The sequence below is a fragment of the Arachis stenosperma genome, chromosome 6, assembly GCF_014773155.1.
Source record: "Arachis stenosperma cultivar V10309 chromosome 6, arast.V10309.gnm1.PFL2, whole genome shotgun sequence".
NCBI lineage: Eukaryota > Viridiplantae > Streptophyta > Magnoliopsida > Fabales > Fabaceae > Arachis > Arachis stenosperma.
Window position 1 is genome coordinate 39,228,734 of NC_080382.1, and position 18,858 is coordinate 39,247,591.

Below are 18,858 nucleotides of genomic sequence, written 5' to 3' on the forward strand. Positions count from 1 at the left end.
AAAAAAATGGTGAATCAATTCTTTTGGTGAGCACACCAAAATTAACGTCAAGTAATAACCCACAGTGGAGTGGGATCGTATCCACAAAGACTGGCAAATTTGAGTAGTTTTAATCAATTGATGAATTAGTTAAATGGAACAGATAGATTGTAATTGCAGAATTGTAACTGGCAGAAATGTAAATGGTTAAAATGTAAAGGAAAGCAATAAAGTGCAGAAATGGAAATGGCAGAATGTAAAGTGCAGAATCATAAATGACTTAATTGTAAATGGGAATGGGAAATTGCATAATGTAAAAGCAGACTATAAAGAAAGTGGTAGATAAGAATGGGGAAATTCATTGAGATCAGTAGATGTTGTCTCTTTGGATCAATTTCAGCTTATATCCTCTTCAATCATGCAACTCATTGACCTCTTGGCAATCATGATTGATTGAGCCCCAATCCCTTGGTGACTCAATCTCTCAGATCTTGATCAATAGCCAATTCCTTGGTCTAATTGTTCATGAAGAGAGATATGCTTGGTCCCTGATTATACCACACATCATCATAGGTCCAAGTAGAGGGAGGATTATATGTCACCATATCCAAACACCAAAACCCAGATCCTATTCAAGTGTGAGAAGGGATTTCAAGCATGATTTCATGTTTCCTTTCCCAAGGTTCCCATGAAACCTATTTTGCATTCAATCTCTTTTCCAAGATAATTGAACACTAAGCATTAGAAACGAAATTCCTTCTAGCAAATCAAAGAGAAGATGAATAGAAGAAGAATTTCACTATCATCAATCCATTAAGTACAACAAAGCTCCCTCTCTCAATGAGAGGGAATTTAGCTACTCATAGCTCAAGGAAAAGTACTCAAAAGTAAAAAAAGATGATGAAGTATAAAAGTGGATCCAAAACTAGTCTCTCTAACTGCTTAACTCCTTCTTCAGTACTTCTTGGGGGTATTTATACTACTCCTAACTCTCAACATAAAAGAATTACAAAAGTGAAAAAGTGAAATTACAATTTGGAGGGAAAAGAAACTCAATAAGCGTGACTTTCCAGCTGGCGTGTGGTAGGTGCTTCAGTGGCATGTCACTTGCTCCTCCAATTTGGGCTTGGCGTGCCACGCCCAGTCCCTCAAGGGGCACGCCCTTCTTCAGTAACATCCCTGGCGTGCCACGCCTTCGAGCTCAATTGGCACGCCCAGGGTCTTTTAATGCCCATGTAGCATGGCGTGCCACGCCTTCGAGCTTAAGTGGCACGCCCTAGCCTTTTTCCACTTCTCTTTGCCTCTGGAGACTTGAACTAGCGTGGCACGCCCAGGGTATGGTGTGCCACGCCCTTGTTGCGCGCTTAATCAAGCTCTCTGAAAATTTGAACTAGCGTGGCACACCCAAGGTCTGGCGTGCCATGCCCTTAGTGGGCAAGTGACTCTTCTGTTTGGCGTGCCACGCCGCAAACTCAAGTAGCACGCCCCTATGGCTTTTGCTTTCTGAATGACACTGGCGTGCCACGCCTGGGGTTCAAGTGGCATACACAAGTAAGGAATAGTGGGTGGTGTGCCATGCCCTCAACACCAAGTGGCACGCCCATGTATCTGGCCTCCTTCATCCTCTCTGGAAACTTGTACCAGCGTGCCACGCCCATGATCTTGTGTTGGTTCCAGCAGTTGGCGTGCCACGCCCAACACTCAAGTGGCACGCCATAATGAGATTCTTGGGCTGGCGTGCCACGCCTTCGATACCAAGTGGCACGCCCAGCCCTTACTTTGGCCTCTTTGTGCATTGGCGTGCCACACCTGCTTGCTCAAGTGGCACGCCTAAGTGAGATTGAGAGCCTGGCGTACCACGCCCTTGACCTCAAGTGGCACGCCCAGACTTCATTTGCCTTCAACTCCTTCTCTGAGATTTTGTATCAGCGTGCCACGCCATGCTGCTCAAGTGGCATGCCCATACATTTGTGGACTTCTCAAGCTTGGTGTGCCACACCTGGTTCCTCAAGTGGCACGCCCAAGTGACTTTTTGGAGCTGGTGTGCCACACCTTCGATACCAAGTGGCACGCCATAGTGATAGTTCCTCCTGAAGTGATGAGCTAGCGTGCCACGCCCCTTGGCTCAAGTGGCACGCCCATAGTAGGTGATGGGTTAGGCGTGCCACGCCCAACCTGGCGTGCCACGCCCGTTTTGTGTCCTCCATTGTTGCTCTCTGGAACTTTGTACTAGCGTGGCACGCCCAGGGTCTGGCGTGCCACGCCCTTGTGAATGCTTGAGAATTCTCCTCTGGAATTTAGTACTGGCGTGGCACGCTAGTTCATTTTTGTGGTGCTTGCTCCAAGTGGCATGCCAGTTTCACACGTGCAGCTTCTTTGTTGCTTTCTTCCCATTTTTTATGTCTTTTTCACTTGAAATTCAGCACAACTCATCTCAAAGCACTGTACCATAATATTCATTAATTAATGCATGAATTGCAATGATTAATTGAGCTTTATGCTCTTTTATAGTCCTCTTTATGCAAGAAAGAAGGGTAGATGATGCAAGTCATCAAGTATGTGCCAGTAAAGGCATCCAATTTGAATTTAGAGGTCTTCAAGAACAGTCTTCCAAGCAAAACAGAGGAGGAACTTCCATTATCCGTCCGAGGCATTTCAAGGATATAGAAATCAACCGGAAACACCAAATCCTTGATTGCCACAAGCACATCTTCTGCTACCCCTACTACGGTGATCACACTCTTGTCGGCTAAGGTAAATTTGGCAGCCGAACTTTTCAATGGAGCCAACTTCAACCTTGTAAATATAGAGAGCGGCATGATACTTACACAAGCCCCTAAATCACACATACAGTCATGAAATGTAACACCACCAATCCGACAAGATATTAAACATGGTTCGGGGTCACTACACTTTTCTGAAATAGGCTTCATCAATGAAGAAATGGAACTACCTAAAGACAAAGTTTCCAACTCACCAATCCTTTCTTTGTGTGTGCACAAGTCCTTTAAAAACTTAGCATACTTTGGATTTTGTTGAATAGTATCAAGAAGTGGGATAGTTATCTCAACCTTCTTGAATACTTGAAGCATGTTTAAATCAAACTCCGGAGTTTTCTTGGCCTTCTTTACCATTGAAGGGAATGGGATAGGGATGGATTCATCTATTATAGCCTTCCTCTTAGGCTCCTTAAGGCTCACATCTTCTTCCTCTTGCCTTGTGTCTACCTCATCTTCTTCATGTAGAACTTTAACAACCACTTCCTCCTCATGAATGTCTTCCATGACCCTAGGAGGTATTTCTTCCAATGTAGTCCCCGACCACAGAGTAATGACATTGAGACCATCCTTTGGGTTTGAAAGGGTTAGGATGGAAGGCTAGAAGAGCTTGAGGGTTGGTTGGTGTTGTTGGAGGGAGGTAAATATATCCTTGAAAGCATCTCAGTGATGTTGGACAATTGAGCATTTATGTCACCAACTTGTTCACTGAGGTTTCTTGTGTTGTCCGCATTTTTCTCTACCATGGTCTTAATCCTCTCTTGCTCTTGGTAGAGTGCACGGTTGGAATCATCACCTTGGTTGATGGAGGGGGAAGAGGATTGGTTGGATTGATGTCTTTGATGTGGTGCTTGGTATCTAGGGTAGTTATTTTGGTTTTGGTGGGGTGCTTAGTATGGTTGGTTGTGGTGATTTTGGTTAGCTTGATAGTTATTGTTGTGATATTGGGATGAAGCTTGGTGATTGTTGTTGAAATGAGAAGAGGAGTTGTTCCATCTTTGATTTCAATTGTTCCCTTGTGCATTGTCCCTCCACCCATGGTTGGAACTATTACTAGAAGAGTAATTGTTTTGGCCTTGAGATTGATAGGGTAGACTGTTGTTATAATTCAAATTGGCTACTGCAAAGGTATAATCTTCTTGAACTTGGTGGCATTGGTCGGTGTAATGTGCAGTGCTAGAGCATAAACCACATACTCTAGGGGGGCCTTCAAGTTGGAGTGTTTGAGTGGACCTTGGATGGCTTGGATTGAATAAAATGCCTTTTGTTCATTGCACATCTCAGTGAGGAGAGTAGTCATGTTCCCAAGCACTTTGGTCAAGCTTGCTTCAGAAGGGGGGGTGCTTCCACCACGCCCTTGAGGGGGTTGTTCCTCACCCTTACATGTTGTGTAGCCTTGGTGACATCATTTATCAATCTCCAAGCTTCCGCCACCGTCTTGTTTTTGGAAAGGGAACCATCACTAAAAGTGGTGAGCAATCTCTTGTCTACCGCGCAAAGACCTCCAGTGAAATAACTAATGAGCAAGTGAATGTCCAATCCATGGTGTGGACAAGATTCCAATAGCCACTTGAATCGAATCCAATACTCATATAAGGTCTCTTGATCCTTTTGCATTATACTAGAGATTTCTTTTCGGATGTAGTCAGTCTTCTCCGATGGAAAAAACTTGTCTAGAAACTCTGTTCTCAATAAATCCCATTCGGTCACTATCTCATCCGGTTGGGAATAGAACCACTCCTTTGCTTGCCCCTTAAGAAAGAAGGGGCAAGAAAAAACCATGATAGCAATCTCATTGGCTCCATGCCTTCGAGCTGTAGAACAAGCAACTTGAAAATCTCTCAGATGTCTGATGGGGTCTTGGCCCGGAAGTCCATGATACTTGGGGAGCAAATTTATCAAGCTATTCTTCAACTCAAAGTTCGGGTCAAGATTGGGATACCTCACTTGCAATGGTTGAAGTATAAGATCCGGAGCCCTTTGTTCGTGCAAAGTTATCCTTCGTGGCTCCGCCATGAAATTTTCACCTGTAGGATGCAAATATATGTTAATAGTGTCAATAGAAGAAGTGGCGGATTCTAAGTCGCTCTCGTTCCGTCTAGTGGTTCGGAGGTTTCCTCAAAAGGGACCAAAGCACTAGCCGCATAGCTCAACCGCCGCCTAGCTTGCCGGGTGTGTAACAAAATTCTTTCAATCTCAAGATCAAGCTCGACTAAGCTAGAGTTCGGTTGAGACCGAGTCATCAAACTTAGAACTCATGACTTATGCATTAAAAGAAATCTAACCAAGACAAAATATTAGAAGCAAGTAAACTATCTACACTATTCACATATTCACATAACCGATACCAAGGCATACGTTGCAACCATTCCCTGGCAACGGCGCCAAAAATTTGATAGCAAGGAGTTATCGTTGGCAAAGAATTTCACAAAATATTCACGTTGTAAGTATAGTTCTAAACCAACAATGGATCCTCAAATCAAATTTTAATATGGTTGTCACAGAATTTAACCCCAATAAAAGTAAACCAAAGCATTCATTGGAAACTCTGAGATTTTTTGTATCTTATTCTTCTTTTTATCCTATTTTGTTTTTAGTTTCTTGAGGACAAGCAACAATTTAAGTTTGGTGTTGTGATGAGCGGATATTTTATATGCTTTTGGGTATTATTTTCATATAGTTTTTAGTATGTTTTGTTTAAGTTTTATTAAGTTTTCATAGATTTTAGTGTTAAATTCATATTTTTGGATTCTACTATGAGTTTGTGTGTTTTTATGCAATTTCAGGTATTTTCTGGCTGAAATTGAGGAGTTAGAGCAAAAGTCTGTTTCAGAGGCAAAGAAAATGCTGCAGATACAGTTTGGATCTGACCTCCTTGCACTCGAAAGAGCTTTTCTGGAGCTACAGAAGTCCGAATGGAGCGTTCTTAACGGCTATGGAAAGCTAACATCCGGCTTTTCAAAAATATATAATAGTTCATACTTTGCATCAAAATAGAAGGTCCAAAACTGGCGTCCAACGCTAGCCATCTGCCTCATTCCAAGCGTCCAGCGCCCACCAAGGGGAGACCAGCATCCAAACGCCCAAAGAGGACCCCCTAGCCAACGTTCAATGCCCTAGAGGCCTCATAGCACGTGAAACTCATCAAAGCTCAGCCCAAACACTCACCAAGTGGGCCCCAGAAGTGGATTTTAGCACTAAAAGACTGTTTTACCCTTCTTAATGTAATCCATAGTTATTAGTTTAGTATTTAAAAACTTTTTACATCTCTCATCAGAGAGATCTACCATATTTCATTTTACACATTGTATTTTCTATCAGTATAAGTTTCTAAACCTCCTAGGTTGAAGGGAGGAGCTCTGCTGAGTTTTATGGATTAATAAAGGTATTACTGTTTCTCTTCAATCCGTGTTTGATTCAATTTTAAGATGTATCTTCGTTCTTCAACTTGATGAATGGGATGACTCGTGACAATCATCTTCGTTCTTCATACTAAAATCGTGTGCCTGACAACCACCTGTGTTCTTCTTGGGTTCGTGTGAATACGTAACTGGAAAGCATCGAACCACCAGCTTGATTATACATGTCTTAGACGGCTAATCCAAGACGTCATTGGGGACTTCTCGAGACACCAGTTCAGCCAAAGTATAGGAAGATTAGGGTCTCTATGGTAGAGGCTAGAATCCAAAGGCACAGCATTCTCTGATCCGGAAGATTCGACCTTGTCTGTGGCATTTTGAGTAGGATCATTAAGAAGTATGGACTGCAGGAGCTTCACCCTCAATCAGAATGGATCCACACTAACCCTGGGGTTCAGATCTGGAGGAGATTGGTGACCACGATCGTATGGCGTTGATTGCATATAGCCTGCCATAGAAAAAATCATTCACAATTGAAGAAGACAATAAGACCAGAGTTAATCCAGAAGGACAAAGCATCTCTAAGCCTTAACCATCTTCTTATCATTATAAACAGGTCAACCTAGTTCAGATCTCATTATTCCTTTTATGCAATTAAAAATAACATATCAACATCTCCTACTCACCTGACTAAGATCTATAAAATAACCATAGCTTGCTTCAAACCACAATCCTCGTGGGATCGACCCTGACTCGCTCAGGTATTACTTGGACAACCCAGTGCACTTTCTAGTACAGTTGTACAAAGTGTGAGGATTCGTGCACCAACATGCTAGACGAAAGTAGGAAGAAGTTGTTGATTAGAGATAGGAACTAACAAGAATAAGAATGTGACTGACATACTTATCATCTTATCAAATGGGAGATCTAGGAAAATTAATTACTTTGAGGTAGGTGTTAACCGCATTATCAAGTGTTATGACTTTTGAATGTAAACTGAAAATAAATACTAAGAAGAGGGGAAAATATAGTAAATGTATAGTGATAATCCAAGTGTTATGACTTATGAATCTTTCTTATTTGTTTTGTTTTTTTTTTTGGATTAGTAAATTAAACATTTAATTCTCTTTTCATTTGTTATTGTTAAATGATGAGATTGAACACTTGTTTAAATATGCTCAGTTTTATTTAGATATATTGTATTTATGTCAGTTATTTAAGAATTGATGAACGGACTTTTGATAGTTTAGAATTTCACAAATAAATTCTCATTGCAAGTATAGTTTCTAAACTAACAATAATCCTTTCATACAAAAATTTGGTTGTCACTTAAGCAAACCCAATAAAAATAAACCGAAGTATTTAAACCTCGGGTCGTCTCTCAAGGAATTGCAGGGAGGTGTAGTTATTATTGGTTATGGAAAAAGTATATCTTTGGTTTTTGAAAGGTTTGAACAAGGAATGTAAATGACAAGAAAGTAAACTAATTATCATGAAATCCCTTGCAAGGTATAAGAACTGGACGTCCTCTCCTAGTTATCCTTATCAATTGTGATGAGAATTGGCTTTTGCTCCCACTTTGTTAACCTCTAACTATGAAGGTAAGTCAAGTGGATAAATCAATTTGATTCCTCAAGTCCTAGTCAACTCTCAAGGAGAGACTAGAGTCATTGGAATTCAAATCAATTAGCAAAGATAACAATTATCAATCAACAAGGAGTTTGATAACTCAAGTGTCTCCAATTAATCAATTCAAGCTAAGGATGTAAAAAGCTAAATTAAAATCATAAATCTGAAATACCTCAAATTGCATTAAATAGAAAATCAAATTAAACATGAGAATTTATAAACCAAATAGCAACATAAAGTAATCAATAGGGAAAATAGATAAACTAAAGTACTAGAAAAATTAAAAGTAGAAGAGAAAGCTAAATTGAAATAAGAAAAGCTAATCCTAAAATCCTAAAACCTAAGAGAGAGGAGGGAGCCTCTATCTCTAAAAACTACATCTAAACCTAAAATTGTGAATAACGGAATGTGTGAATGAATGTGTAGATTCCCCCACTCTGCAGCTTCTATTCTATGTTTTTTGGGCCAAAAACTGGGTCCAAAATAGCCCAAAAATCGCCCCCATTGATTTCTACAGTTGCAGTACGTTGCACATGTCGCGCATACGCGCCAAGTGCGCGTGCGCGCTGATGGACTTTTTGCCAATGTGCGCGTGCGCGTCAAGTGCGCGTGCGCGTCGCCTAGCTGCATGGCCACTATGACAAATTGTATATCATTTTGAAGCCTCGGATGTTAGCTTTCCAACGCAACTAAAACCGCCTCATTTGGATCTCTATAGCTCAAGTTATGATTGATTGAATATGAAGAGGTCAAGGTTGATAGCTTTGCAGTTCCTTCAGCTTCTTGTATTCCTTCCACTTTTGCATGCTTCCTTTCCATCCTTTAAGCCATTCTTGCCCTGTAATCTCTGAAAACACTTAACACACATATCATGGCATCGAATGGTAATAAGAGATGATTAAACATAGCAAAATTAAGGCCAAAGAAGCATGTTTTCAATCATAGCACAAAATCAAGAAGGAAAATGTAAAACATGCGAATTCAATGAATAAGTGTGAGAATAGTGGATAAAATCCACTCAATTAAGTACAAGATATACCATGAAATAGTGGTGCATCAAATCTCCCCACGCTTAAACATTAGCATGTCCTCATGCTAAGCTCAAGAGAAACTATATGAGTGAAGAGGAATGGTAGAAAGTATGAGATGCAACCTATCTATATGAATACAACTACATACAAAATGTTTCTACCTACTTGGTTAATAGTAAATAAATCTTTTAAGAACAAATATGAACTGGATTTCACTAATTCAAATCATAAAAATGAAGTACAAATAGACTTGCAAGAAAAAAATAGCTCACGAAAGCCGGGAACATAGAGTCGAGCTTCGAACCCTCACTGGAAGTGTATACACTCTAATCGCTCAAGTGTTTAAGGTTCGATTCTCTCAATTCTCTACTAATCTCGCTTTCTAAGACTTTCTCTTCATCTAACAATCAACAAAGATTCAATGCACAAATACACACATCAAGAGGTCTTTTAAGCGTTGTAATGGGGTTAGGGTCAAGGTAGGATTGTATTTGGTCAAGTGGACTAAAATTTGAATCCTTGATTAACCTAAACTTACCACCTAACCTAAGACAATCCATATAATCATAATATAAAATCAATAACTACCCATTAACTATGTTTACCACATATTCATGCATCCCAATTTTAGTGCAACTCATATGCATTGCTTTCACCATTTACTTTGGGGCATTTTGTCCCCTTTTTATTAATTATGATGAGATTTGTTCATTGCTCCCACTTGGTTAACCTCTAACCATGGAGAAAAGTCAAGTGGATGAATTAACTTAATTCCACAAGTCCTAGCCAACTCCTAAGGAAAGACTAGCGTAGTGGCATTCAAGTCAATTAGCAATCTCTAGTTATCAATCAACAAGAGAGTTTGATAACTCAAGAGTCACTAATCACTCAACCAAAGCCAAGAGAAACAAGATCTAACTCATAACTAAAAGGTGGTTCTTGGGAGTATTGATATTTGAATGGTGGTTCTATGTATGGCTCATATGGTTCAAAAGGTTGTTGGAGTGATGAATATAGATTAGGGTCATATGGAGGTGCTTGGTAAAGAGGGGCTTGTGAGTATCTGATAAACCCATATTTTATGATACAATTTGTGCTTAATTTAAGTGATTTGTTCAATCCTTCACTCACTTATTCATATAAACTGCATGATTTTACTTTCCCTTCCTTATTATGTGATATATGTGAAATATATGTTTTCTATGCTTTAAAATTATCAAATTTAATTATCCTTTATTACCATTCGATGCCGTGATTTGTGTGTTGAGTATTTTAAGTTTCATAGGGTAAGAATGGCTTAAAGGATGGAAAGGAAACATACAAAAATGGAAGGAAAGCATAAAACGGAGTTTGTGAAGAAACTGGCAGCGACGCGACCGCATGGACGACGCGGCCGCATGCCAAGCGCGAAGAAGCAGCGACGCGGCCGCATGACTGACGCGACCGCGCACCTAAAGAAGAACACCTATGACGCGGCCGCATGACTGACGCGACCGTGCGACAAGGAAAACTCCAATTGACGCGACCATGTGACCCACGCGGACGCGTGACAGAGGCCACGCACCAGAAATTGCAGAAAGCTCATAGCGAATTCTGAAGCCCTTTTTGGCCCAAATCCAAGTCCAGAAGGTACAGATCATAGGTTATAAAGTGGAAGCATGCATCCATTCAACGGGAGTCGAGAATTTTTAGTCACTTTCCATGATTTAGGTTTAGTTGGAGAGAGGTTCTCTCCTCTCTCTTTAGGATTAAGATTAGATTTAGGATTTTATTCGCTTTCAGGATTATCTCTTTTGATCAGGTTCAACATTCCTTTTTATTTACTTTCTCAATTTGATTTATGAACTCTTCTATGTTCCAGATTATTAATTGAATTAATGTTATTGAGGTATTTCAGTTTATTATTGCTCTCTTTGATTTATGTTACTGTTGCTTCCCATCTAAGGATATTTTTATTCTAGCAGTTTTACTTTTTCCCTTTTTGGTCTTGGTTAAGAAATCAGTAACTCAGGAGTTACCTTAGCTTAACATAATTGATAACTGTTATCTTTGCTAATTAGCTTGAACTTCAATAATCCCAATCTTTTCTTAGGAAATAAATAGGATTCGAAGATCAAACCAATTAGTCCCTTGACCTTCCTTTGCTTTAATAAAGGTTAACTAAGTGGAATTAAAATTCAACTTTCATTGTTATTGATAAGGATAACTAGGTCTAGACTTTCAATTTCTCATACCTTGCCCAAAAGTTTGCTTTACAGTATTTATTTATTTTAATTGCCATTTAATTTACTCGTCATTAAATTACTTGTTCCTCATCCTTGAAACCCCAAATTTACAATCTCCATAACCAATAATAAGAACACCTCCCTGCAGTTCCTTGAGAAGACGACCCGAGGTTTAAATACTCGGTTATCAATTTTAAAGGGGTTTGTTACTTGTGACAACCAAATCGTTTGTATGAAAGGACTTTTGTTGGTTTAGAATCTATACTTACAACGCGACTTTATAAAATTCTTTACTAGTAAAAATCCTCTCATCAAAATGGCGCCGTTGCCGGGGAATTGCAAACGTGTGCCTTATTATTGGTTATTGTAAATATTTAAAATAAAAAAAAAACAAAAAAACAAAAAAAATTCATATTTTTATTTTAAAATTCTTATCTTATCTTTCTTTCCTTACTTGTTATTTGTTTTTGTTTTTCCCTCTTTTATTTCTATTAGCTACTATGAATTCTCACCCCTCTCGCTTTGAGTTTGGTTCTAATTTTGCTGAAGGGAATGGAAACTATCACAGGTATATGCATCAAGGTCTAGGCAATTGGTGGACGAAATTGTGATCCTCAAAGTTGGTCTCTTTATATTTGTATGAAATCAAAAATACCCCAAAGAGATCATGGTATGATGAATTGGGATCTTTAATAATCCCTGGTAATGGCACGTGTGATCACAACTCCGTTCAACTTAACCAGCAAGTGTACTGGGTCATCCAAGTAATACCTTACGTGAGTAAGGGTCGATCCCACAGAGATTGTTGGTATGAAGCAAGCTATGGTCACCTTGTAAATCTCAGTTAGGCAGATTAAATGGTTTATGATAAGTTTGAAAATAAATAATAAATAGAAAATAGAAAAGGATAGAAATACTTATGTAGATCAATGATGGGAATTTCAGATAGGCGTGTGGAGATGCTAGAATCCTCTCGAATCTCTGTTTTCATATTGCTTTCATCCAATCCTTCTTACTCCTTTCCATGGCAAACTGTATGTAGGGCGTCACCGTCGTCAATGGCTACTTTTCATGCTCTCGGGAAAATGGTCCTATGCGCTGTCACTGCATGGCTAATCGTCTGGAGGCATCACCCTTGTCGATGGCTACATCCCATCCTCTCAGTGAAAATGGTCCAAATGCTCTGTCACAGCACGGCTAATCATCTGTTGGTTCTCAATCAGGTTGGAATAGAATCCCTTGATTCTTTTGCGTCTATCACTAACGCCCAGCCTTCAAGAGTTTGAAGCTCGTCATAGTCATTCAATACCGGAATCCTACTCGGAATACCACAGACAAGGTTAGACTTTCCGAATTCCTAGAATCCTACTCGAAATACCACAGACAAGGTTAGACTTTCCGGATTCCCATGAATGCCGCCATCTATCTAGCTTATACCACGAAGATTCTGTTAGGGAATCTAAGAGATATGCGCCCGGCCTAAAGTAGAACGGAAGTGGTTGTCAGTCACGCGCGTTCATAGGTGAGAATGATGATGAGTGTCACGGATCATCACATTCATCAAGTTGAAGTGCAACGTATATCTTGGAATAAGAATAAAAGAGAATTGAATAGAAAATAATAGTAATTGTATTGAAACTTGAGGTACAGCAGAGCTCCACACCCTTAATCTATGGTGTGCAGAAACTCCACCATTGAAAATACATAAGTGAAAGGTTCAGGCATGGCCGAATGGCCAGCCCCCTAAAATGTGATCAATAGCCTCTTAAGATGAAGAATAAAACAAAACTGAGACCAAAGATGTCTAATACAATAGTAACTTATCCTATTTATACTAGACTAGCTACTAGGGTTTACATGAGTAAGTAATTGATGCATAAATCCACTTCCGGGGCCCACTTGGTGTATGTTTCGGCTGAGCTTGATCTATCCACGAGCTGAGGCTTCTCTTGGAGTTGAACGCCAAGTTATAACGTGTTTTGGGCGTTCAACTCCGGGTCGTGACGTGTTTCTGGCGTTTAACTCCAGACAGCAACATGTAATTGGCATTGAGCGCCAATTTACGTCGTTAATTCCCTAATAAAGTACAAAGTATTATATATTGCTGGAAAGCTCTGGATGTCTACTTTCCAACGCCAGTGAGAGCGCGCCATTTGGAGTTCTGTAGCTCCAGAAAATCCATTTTGAGTGCAGGGAGGTCAGATTCCAACAGCATCAGCAGTCCTATGTCAGCCTCCTTCTCAGAGTTTTGCTCAAGTCCCTCAATTTCAGCCAGAAATTACCTGAAATTACAGAAAAACACACAAACTCATAGTAAAGTCCAGAAATGTGAATTTAACATAAAAACTAATGAAAACATCCCTAAAAGTAGCTTGAACTTACTAAAAACTACCTAAAAACAATGCCAAAAAGCGTATAAATTATCCGCTCATCACAACACCAAACTTAAATTGTTGCTTGTCCCCAAGCAACTGAAAATCAATTAGGATAAAAAGAAGAGAATATACTATAAATTCCAAAATATCAATGAATATTAATTCTAATTAGATGAGCGGGACTTGTAGCTTTTTGCTTCTGAACAGTTTTGGCATCCCACTTTTTCCTTTGAAGTTTAGAATGATTGGCTTCTCTAGGAACTTAGAATTTCAGATAGTGTTATTGACTTTCCTAGTTAAGTATGTTGATTCTTGAACACAGCTATTTATGAGTCTTGGCTGTGGCCATAAGCACTTTGTTTTCCAGTATTACCACCAGATACATAAATGCCACAGACACATGACTGGGTGAACCTTTTCAGATTGTGACTCAGCTTTGCTAGAGTCCCCAGTTAGAGGTGTCTAGAGCTCTTAAGCACACTCTTTTTGCTTTGGATCACGACTTTAACCACTCAGTCTCAAGCTTTTCACTTGGACCTTCATGACACAAGCACATGGTTAGGGACAGCTTGATTTAGCCGCTTAGGCCTGGATTTTATTTCCTTGGGCCCTCCTATCCATTGATGCTCAAAGCCTTGGATCCTTTTTACCCTTGCCTTTTGGTTTTAAAGGCTATTGGCTTTTTCTGCTTGCTTTTTCTTTTTCTTTCTATTATTTTTTTTTCGCCATTTCTCTCTTTTTTTCGCAAGCTTTCTTTTTCACTGCTTTTTCTTGCTTCAAGAATCAATTTCATGATTTTTCAGATCACCAATAACATTTCTCTTTGTTCATTATTCTTTCAAGAGCCAACAATTTTAACATTCATAAACAACAAGATCAAAAAAATATGCACTGTTTAAGCATTCATTCAGAAGACAAAAAGTATTGTCACCACATCAATATAATTAAATTAATTTCAAGGATAAATTCGAAATTCATGTACTTCTTGTTCTTTTGAATTAAAACATTTTTTCATTTAAGAGAGGTGAAGGATTCATGGAATTATTCATAACTTTAAGACATAGTTACTAACTACTAATGATCATGAAGTAGAGACACAAAACATAGATAAACACAGCATAAAAACCGAAAAGCAGAAAGAAATAAGAACAAGGAATGAATCCACCTGAGTGAGGGTGGCGCCTTCTTGAAGGTCCAATGGTGCTTTTTGAGCTCCTTTATGTCTCTTCCTTGCTTCTGTTGCATGATCCCTAGTAATTTTGGTGTTCCTATCCTTAGTTGCTCCCAATAATTGTGTAGAGGACAATTTATCCCCTGAGGTATCTCAGGGATCTCTTGATTTGCAGTCAAATATTCTACCACTGAGCTATAAACCCTTTACATCAGTCTTTCCATCTCCCATGACTCAGAGGTGGAAGCTTTTGTCTTCCCTTTTTTCTCTTCTTCTTCTTTTTTTTTTTTGGATGTCTCTGGCCTTAGGTGCCATTAATGGTTATGGAAAAGCAAAAAGCTATGCTTTTACCACACCAAACTTAGAAAATTGCTCGCCCTCGAGCAAGAGAAGAAAGAAAAGATGAAGAATAAGAAGAAGATATGGAGGAGATTGAGGGATGTGTGTATTCGGCTATATGGGTGGGATTGGGTGGGAAAGAGAATTTGAATTTTAAAGGTAGGTGGGGTGTATGGGGAAGAGTGGATAGATGTAGGTGGTGAATGAAAAATAGAAGGGATGACCATGAATGGAGAGAGAGGGTGAGGTAGGTGGGGATCCTGTGGGGTTCACAGATCCTGAGATGATCCTGTGGGGTCCACAGATCCTGAGGTGTCAAGGATTTACATCCCTGCACCAATTAGGCATGTAAAATGCCTCTGCACACCATTCTGGCATTTAAACGCCGAGATGATGCACACTCTGGGCGTTCAACGCCCATGTGCAGCATGTTTCTGGTGTTGAACGCCCATATGTAGCATGTTTCTGGCGTTGAACGACAGTTCCATGCTTGTTACTGGCGTTCAGCGCCAGCTTTTCTTAAGGCACATTCCTGGCTTTCAAACGCCAGAATGTTGCTTGTTTCTGGCGTTCAGCGCCAGATTCATGCTCTGTTCTGGCGTTGAACGCCAGCCAGATGCTCCTTACTGGCGTTGAACGCCAGTCTGTCCTTCCTCCAGGGTGTGATTTTTCTTCTGCTGTTTTTGATTTTGTTTTTAATTTTTATATTTTTTTCGTGACTCCACATGATCATGTACCTAATAAAACACAAAATAACAATAAAATAAAATAAAATAAAAATTAGATAAATAAAATTGGGTTGCCTCCCAACAAGCGCTCTTTTAATGTCATTAGCTTGATAGTGGGCTCTCATGGAGCCTCACAGGTGATCAGATTAATGTTGTATAGCCCCAACACCAAACTTAGAGTTTGGATATGGGGTCTTAACACCAAACTTAGTGTTTGGTTGTGGCCTCCCAACACCAAACTTAGAGTTTGACTGTGGGGGCTCTTCTTGACTCTGAATTGAGAGAAGCTCTTTATGCTTACTCTCTTTTGTCACAGAGGGATGGCCATGTGCCTTAAACACAAGGTAGTCCCCATTCAATTGAAGGACTAATTCACCTCTGTTGACATCTATCACAGCTCCTGCTGTAGCTAGGAAAGGTCTTCCAAGGATGATGCATTCATCCTCTTCCTTCCTAGTGTCTAAGATTATGAAATCAGCAGGGATGTAAAGGCCTTCAACCTTAAATAACATGTCCTCTACTATTCCATAAGCTTGTCTCAATGACTTGTCTGCCAATTGTAGTGGGAACAAGGCAGGTTGTACCTCAATGATCCCCAGCTTCTCCATTACAGAGAGTGGCATAAGATTTATCCCTGACCCTAGATCACATAGAGCTTTTTCAAAGGTCATGGTGCCTATGGTACAAGGTATTAACAACTTGCCAGGATCTTGTCTCTTTTGAGGTAAAATTTGCTGAATCCAGGTATCTAGTTCATTAATGAGCAAGGGAGGTTCACTTTCCCAAGTCTCATTACCAAACAACTTGGCATTCAGCTTCATGATAGCTCCTAAATATTGAGCAACTTGCTCTCTAGTCACATCTTCATCCTCTTCAGAGGAAGAATAGTCTTCAGAGCTCATGAATGGCAGAAGGAGATTTAATGGAATTTCTATGGTCTCTATATGAGCCTCAGATTCCTTTGGATCCTTAATAGGAAACTCCTTCTTGCTTGAGGGACGTCCCAGGAGGTCTTCCTCACTAGGATTTTCGTCCTCCTCCTCCCTTGTGCATTCGGCCATATTGATTACATCAATGGCCTTGCACTCTCCTTTTGGATTCTCTTCTGTGTTGCTTGGGAGAATACTGGGAGGAGTTTCAATGACTTTCTTACTCAGCTGGCCCACTTGTGCCTCCAGATTTCTGATAGAGGATCTTGTTTCACTCATGAAACTGAAAGTGGCCTTTGACAGATCAGAGACTAGATTGGCTAAATTGGAAGTGCTTTGTTCAGAATTCTCTGTCTGTTGCTGAGAAGATAATGGAAAAGGCTTGCTATTGCTCAGCCTATTGCGTCCACCATTGTTAAAGCCTTGTTGAGGCTTTTGTTGATCCTTCCATGAGAAATTTGGATGATTTCTCCATGATGAATTATAGGTGTTTCCATAAGGTTCACCCATGTAATTTACCTCTGCTATTGCAGGGTTCTCAGGATCATAAGCTTCTTCAGAAGCTGCCTCTTTAGTACTGTTGGATGCGTTTTGCCATCCATTCAGACTTTGAGAGATCATGTTGACTTGCTGAGTCAACACTTTGTTCTGAGCCAATATGGCATTCAGAGCATCAATTTCAAGAACTCTCTTCCTCTGAGGTGTCCCATTATTCACGGAATTCCTCTCAGAGGTGTACATGAATTGGTTATTTGCAACCATGTCAATGAGTTCTTGAGCCTCTTCAGGCGTTTTCTTTAGGTGAATAGATCCACCTGCAGAATGGTCCAATGACATTTTCGAAAACTCAGATAGACCATAATAGAATATATCTAATATGATCCATTCTGAAAACATGTCAGATGGACACCTTTTGGTCAACTGCTTGTATCTTTCCCAAGCTTCATAGGGGGATTCACCATCTTTTTGTTTGAAGGTCTGAACATCCACTCTAAGTTTGCTCAGCTTTTGAGGAGGAAAGAATTTATCCAAGAAAGCCGTGACCAGCTTATCCTAGGAGTCCAGGCTATCCTTAGGTTGTGAATCCAACCCATATTTTATGATACAATTTGTGCTTAATTTAAGTGATTTGTTCAATCCTTCACTCACTTATTCATATAAACTGCATGATTTTACTTTCCCTTCCTTATTATGTGATATATGTGAAATATATGTTTTCTATGCTTTAAAATTATCAAATTTAATTATCCTTTATTACCATTCGATGCCGTGATTTGTGTGTTGAGTATTTCAGGTTTCATAGGGCAGGAATGGCTTAAAGGATTGAAAGGAAACATACAAAAATGGAAGGAAAGCATAAAACAGAGTTTGTGAAGAAACTGACAGCGATGCAACCGCATGGACGACGCGGCCGCATGCCAAGCGTGAAGAAGCAGCGACGCGGCCGCATGACTGACGCGACCGTGCACCTAAAGAAGAACACCTATGACGCGGCCGCATGACTGACGCGACCGCGCGACAAGGAAAACTCCAATTGACGCGACCGCGTGACCCACGCAGACGCGTGACAGAGGCCACGCACCAGAAATTGCAGAAAATGCTCATAGTGAATTCTAAAGCCCTTTTTGGCCCAAATCCAAGTTCAAAAGGTACAGATCAGAGGTTATAAAGTGGAAGCATGCATCCATTCAAAGGGAGCCGAGAATTTTTAGTCACTTTCCATGATTTAGGTTTAGTTGGAGAGAGGTTCTCTCCTCTCTCTTTAGGATTAAGATTAGATTTAGGATTTTATTCGCTTTCAGGATTATCTCTTTTGATCAGGTTCAACATTCCTTTTTATTTACTTTCTCAATTTGATTTATGAACTCTTCTATGTTCCAGATTATTAATTGAATTAATGTTATTCAGGTATTTCAGTTTATTATTGCTCTCTTTGATTTATGTTACTGTTGCTTCCCATCTAAGGATATTTTTATTCTAGCAGTTTTACCTTTTCCCTTTTTGGTCTTGGTTAAGAAATCAGTAACTCAGGAGTTACCTTAGCTTAACGTAATTGATAACTGTTATCTTTGCTAATTTGCTTGAACTTCAATAATCCCAATCTTTTCTTAGGAAATAAATAGGATTCGAAGATCAAACCAATTAGTCCCTTGACCTTCCTTTGCTTTAATAAAGGTTAACTAAGTGGAATTAAAATTCAACTTTCATTGTTATTGATAAGGATAACTAGGTCTGGACTTTCAATTTCTCATACCTTGCCCAAAAGTTTGCTTTACAGTATTTATTTATTTTAATTGCCATTTAATTTACTCGTCA

The 18,858-nt window shown here is 39.7% G+C and overlaps 1 non-coding gene across 1 annotated transcript; it reads left to right on the plus strand.

The window, feature by feature from the left end:
* Nucleotides 1-4,293: 4,293 nt before the first annotated feature.
* On the plus strand, nucleotides 4,294-4,400 carry LOC130937743 (small nucleolar RNA R71). Its single transcript, XR_009068945.1, has one exon. It is a non-coding gene; the product is annotated as a small nucleolar RNA R71 (small nucleolar RNA).
* The last annotated feature ends 14,458 nt before the right edge of the window (nucleotides 4,401-18,858 follow it).